Here is a 6,061-nt window from a genome sequence, read left to right on the forward strand (position 1 = left end):
TCCTGTCTAACTCTTGCGATTCCACGTACTATAGCCTGCCACAGTTTGTCCTTTGTCCATGGGGGTTTCCCAGGCAAGAATACTGGCGTGGATTGCCATTTTCTCTTCCAGGGGAAATTCCCGACCCAGGGATTGAACCTGAGTCTCCTGTACCCCCTGCATTCTTTACCACTGAGCTACCTGGAAGGCCCATATAACAGATGAAGAACTTCCAAATATTTGACGGGTTCAATTGCTTTTTGTACTAGATAAAATTATATAGTAACTTTCCAAATATAAAACAATAAAATCAGAGATGTTCTGTTTGTGGAGGTACTGGGGCAGTCTAGACGTTTTCCTATTTGACTTGTATTACATCACATTTTGCTATATTTCTCTTCTTTTTAAAGATGATACTGAGTTTAAAGGTATAGGAAAAAAAGAAAATATAGTAAACATAGTTAACCAAAACATTAATGGCCCGTACAGCAACAAAAGCAAATACAATGGAGAAATAAGAGCCACAGTGGGTAGAAAAAAAGAGAGAGAATGCCACATGTACATAAAACACACAAGCAAACATATACACACACAAGGAAAACCACCCACTTGAAAATAATACCCCTCATACTTTGTTTTTCCTTGCTCTCCAAAGGCAATTTAAAGACAACTTGATTGTGATTTGGGGTTTGGAACTGGAATCACCAATAGCTGAGGTCTTAGTTCATAAGAAGCATAATTGCTAGCTTTCTTATCTATTTCCCCCAATAGACAGGACCGTTAAGACACTGGCTTAGAAAATGGACACAGAACACAGATGGAGACAGAATGCTTATCTTTTTGGGGTTTATATGCGTAACTTTAGACTAGAGCATATGAAGGCACTTGTATATGTTTGTACATGTTTTAGTATTTTTAAAGTATTTTTGTTTACTTATGATCTTTTTTATTGGAGTATAATTGCTTTACAATGTTGTGTTAGCTTCTGCTGTACAATGAAGTGAATCAGCTTTATGTATGCATATATCCCCTCCCTCTTGGACCCCACCCCCACCCCCCCCCACACACACCCTTTTAGGTCATCACAGAGCACTGAGCTGAGCTCCTTGTGCTATTCATCAGGCTCCCATTAGCTATCTATTTTACAAGTGGTGATATATATGTGTGTGTGTGTGTCAGTGCTATGTTCCCAATTCGTCCCACCCTCCCCTTCGTAATCTTTTATACATATATTTATTGATAACCTACAGTGAATCAGAAAGGAGTCTAGTTTCTTGGAATATATGTATGAATGAGACAAGCAGATTTCTAATTCATGGGGACTTCTCCAGTGGTGTGGTGCTTAAGACTGCCTTCCAATGCAGGGGATGAGGTTTCAATTCCTGGTCAGGAAGCTAAGATCACAGGCTGTGTGGTGTGGCCAAAACAAAACAAACAAAATCCTAAGTCATGGGGCTTACAAACATGTGGACATGGAGAGTCTAAGTATAAACAGATGAGAAATATTCAAACATTGGTAAGTACTTTGAAGAGAAAAAGAAAAGCTATATGTTGTGTTTAAGAGTAAAAGGAAGGTGCTCTGACTGTTTTCTGCTTCATTATCAAGAAAAACCTCACCATGCAATGTACTCAAGGCAAAGCATATCAGCCAACATGTATGTGCAAAGTCCCTGACCTTGATATATTTGTATGATCACTTGCATGTGGAACCTAAAAAATACCACAAATGAATTCATTTAAAAAACAGAGACAGACTCATGGACATAGAAAAAAAACTTATGGCTTCCAAAAGGGAAAGGATAGGGGAAGGACAAATTGGGAATATGGGATTAAAAGATCCATACTATCATATATAAAATAGATAAACAACAAGGACTTACTGTAAAGCACAAGGAACTATATTCAATATATTGTAATAATCTGTAATGGTAAAGAATAAAAAACCAAATACATCATTTTGCTATACGCCTGAAATTAACACAGCATTGTAAATCAACTATACTTATTTTTTTTTTAAAGCCAGTATTTCAAGACCATGGTTAATGAGGACATGAAGTTAAAAAGCTAGCCAGTCATCAGATTATTTAGACCCTTATAGAAAAGAGAAGATAAAGCCAATGAGTGTTCAGCAGGCAATAAGGAGGTGGTCAATTGTCTGAGGAGAATTAAAATAATAACATTTTCTAGAAGTCACTTTGCTTTTTATAATTGTCATGTGTCAGCAACACTAAACAACATCAGTGATAAAATATTGCATGAAAATGTCTTTGATTGCCCAAAGTTTTAAACAATTATGGTGATAACAGGTGAATTTTAGCTTTCCGTTTATCTATTTATCTACACAGTTCTTATTATTCATGGTTGTTATGTTGTATAGAGCCACAGAGAGCACTGAACAACCATTGTTTCCAGGGAAACACAAGATTAGTTTCCTCTGAGTGTCTAGACACAATATTTTAATCAACAAATTTATAACCGAAAGTAGAGTCTGGTTGCTTGCTGGCCAAAAGCTAATGAAGAGGTCAGTTTGGGGGAAAGGTAAGTTTGCCTTATTTTGGATGCCAGCAATTGTGGGTTGGTGGGTGGCAGGGGGGTGAGACAGATATCTGTCCAGAAGTCTTCGGCCACAACCAGCGGGCAAGAGCTTTTATAGGCTGAGGGAGGGGGCTACATGCAGAAATGGCTCGGTCAGCTCAGACAGACCAATCTTGAAACTGGTAATTGGTAGTCTGACCAGTATCATGGTTGTTTTAGGTTTGTTCGCATTTCCTTGAGGCCAGTTCTAGGAATTGTGGAAGCTTGTGTCATGGTTACAGTCTGATCATTATGTAGTTAATTTCTTCACGTGGTGGGAGTTTCAGGATTTATTATATAAGACATTTCATGGGATATGGCTCAGAATATTATCTATAGTCCTTGAAAAGGAACTAAAAGTCCTTGCCTTTGCTCACAGACTGAATTATTATCGTTTGGTCTCTTTGATTGTTTCTTTTGTTTCTGCGTGTTTTCACTTCTCTGATTAAACTTACTCTATGGCTAAAGTTTTTCCACAGACAAAAGGCAGGCTGAAGACACGTGGAACAAGGACCACAGGGCCTCATTCTATTTCAGGGAGGGATATCCGTATACATGTAGCAGATCCCCTTTGTTGTGCAGCAGAAACTAACACAGCATTGTAAAGAGATTATATACCAGTTAAAAAAAAGACAGAGTTTTGCCCCAATTAAAACATTTAAGGAATCTAGAAAGCATTCTCTGTTATTCTGAAGTAAGCATAAATTTAACACTGGAAAGAGTGTTGTGAATAAAGTTAAGTGATTTTTGTGGTCTGCCCAAACCAGGGCATTCTTAACTAATTTAAGTAACTTCTTTTTAGGTCTTCACCCTCCAGATATAATCTAAAACCAGTTAGGATGGAGATTGGGGCTTATGCTTCTTTGTATCCTGGCTACTGAGAATATGGTAAATGCTTAGTTCATGTTTAATTGCTAGTGGATGAATGGAGGAAGGAAGGGAAGAAGGAGACCCAAGTTAGCATTCAAACTAGAGGTGAAATTTGAGAACTTTTTTTTTTAATTTGTGATAGGTAAATTATTTGTAATGTGTCCTGAAGACATATTTTCTTCTTCTACAATGGTTCTTAAGTGAATGCCTAGTTTATTTTGAATAATTTTGTTTTCTATATAACTCATTTATTTATATATATATTTATATTTATTTCTCTTTACTCATTTATTTATATAAAATTTCTAAAAAGTCACTTTGGACTTATGCCTGAGGATCTCCTATGTTTCCTTTTCCTGACATAACACTCATTCTGGTAAACCTATCAAAATAGGTACTACTTTAGGAAGGTTACTATTTTCGAGATTTAGTTCTGAGAGCAAACACTAGGGTTAACAACAGTTTAACATATGTAGAAATGAGAGAACTTCTCATGCACGCTAAGTCGATTCAGTTGTGTCCAACTCTGTGTGACTCCATAGACTGTAGTCGGCTAGGCTCCTCTGTCCACGGGCTTCTCCAGGCAAGAATACTGGAGTGGGTTGCCATTCCCAGGCTAACTCAACTGTACTGAATGTAGTTCTTTATGTTGTTTTCTTGGTGCAGTAGTCAATTTGACTTGATTCAAATAATTGTATTTTTAGTTTATAAAATATATTTTCACTTCTAAGAGCTTATCTCAGATTTTTCACTTTTCTTCAAAGGAAAAACTTGCTGTATAAATACAGTTTTTCATTAACTCTCACTAAGATCGTTGTTATTTACTGGGCTTTGTTTGTTTATTGGTTAGGTGCTTTGTTACATTAATGTTTAACCTGTTTCTTACATTAAAGTTTAACCAGGGGACCAGGGGCATTTTTCTCTGAATATGCAAACTCTCGGGCTTCTCTGTGACTCAGTGATGAATCTGCCTGCAATGTGTGAGACCTGTGTTTGAGCCCTCATTTGGGAAGATCCCCGGAGGAGTGCACGGCTGAGAGTTGGACTCGACGGAGCCACTAAAACACAACACATGCCAACTGACTCTCTTACTCTCTCCTGCTTTTTTTTTTTTTTTAATTTGGCCATGACTTGCAACTTGCAGGATCTTAGCTAACCTATCAGGCCATGGCAGTGAAAGCTCTGAATACTAACCACTGAACTGCCAGGGAATTCCCCTTCTGCCTTTTGAAATGCTGAGGGATTATTTTTTCCTAATTTGTCAATGATTTGTGTATTCACTGTTCAATTGTTTCAGTCGCAGACAAACGAAAAGACTAACACTTGCATTTATGGAAAATTTTCTTTGACAACTTAGAAAGTCAATTGTTTTTGTAGGATTGTGACTGAATAGAGAGTAGCAGTCATAGAATCTAAAAGCTAATCTGTAAAGATTCTCCCATTGAGTGTGTGTGTGGCATGCGGGGGTGGGTGTTGGAATCAATAGTAAAATCTTTTTGTTACTGTCTAGAAGATTCTCTCCTCATTTCTATTCTCTAGTTCTACTTAGTGAACTGAACTTTCTTCCTTGAACCAATGTATTCACTCAGAAAAATCTTCTGTTCTCCAGCTCTCCTCTGTTTTCTCAAGGGCTGCATCATGGAGCTGAACATCTGATGGACTTTGAGATTAGCTCCATCCCACTACTTTGCAATGTGTCTGTGAAAAGTTAGTAAAACTTTTAAGGCAGGTAGGTACAAGGGAGAAATGTCTCTCTCTTTTTCCTTTTTCCATTGACCTCTCTTCCATTTTGCTATGTATTGATGAGAACTGTAGAACTCTTAAAATAGAACAATTCTACCAAACCTCTGCACTAAGGGATTTGACAGACTCTAACGGCTTCCAGCAGTTTAAGGCTGTGTCCTGGAATGATCCCAGGTCCCTTTTAAATGCCTGCCTGAGAAAACTCAATGTTTCCAGGAGAATTTACTGCTTGTTCCAGTCAAAACTTGGTGATTAGCAGGGAGACCCCCGAAACCCCTTGTAGAGCAGTTACTTCAGAAATCCTGCAATTAAAGTCCTCTATCTGCCCTTTGAGATGTAAAACTACCACCTAAAACGTTCTTCAGAGTCCTGACAGCCATCTCTGAAAGCAAACGTCCAGCGAGTTAGGAAGAGAACACGCCCAGTTCCCATGGGAGGGAGGAAAGTGTCTAACTTGGGTAGAGGCACCACCTTGCTTCAACACCAACCACTGTTTCCTGTCAGAAAGGGAAGTTTGTTTCTCTTCTGAAGAAGCAGCAATTAACAAATCTGAATGGTCTAGTCACATGGATTAACCCTGAGAGCCTTTCCCTTAGCACACTCCAGCCTTTAAAAAGTCTCTTGTCTTCTGTTTTGGGGAAGTTGAATTCAGTTTATTGTGGGCCCTCTTCTCTGTTGTAAATGTACTATTGAAATAATTACTGTCCTAACTGCTTTAATGAAGTCTGGCTTTATCTTTGATAACAACCAGATGTCTCCTTCTTTCTGCCTGCCTCCAACTCTTGTGAACAGATGGTACCTCTCTCTAGTTTCTAGCAATGACAAGTGTTTTCCATATCTCATTAACTTGGGCATTTCTGTGGAAACTGGAAAAGAGGAAACATTAAGCATGTAA

The sequence above is a fragment of the Muntiacus reevesi genome, chromosome 1 (genome assembly GCF_963930625.1).
Source record: "Muntiacus reevesi chromosome 1, mMunRee1.1, whole genome shotgun sequence".
NCBI classification, from domain to species: Eukaryota; Metazoa; Chordata; class Mammalia; order Artiodactyla; family Cervidae; genus Muntiacus; species Muntiacus reevesi.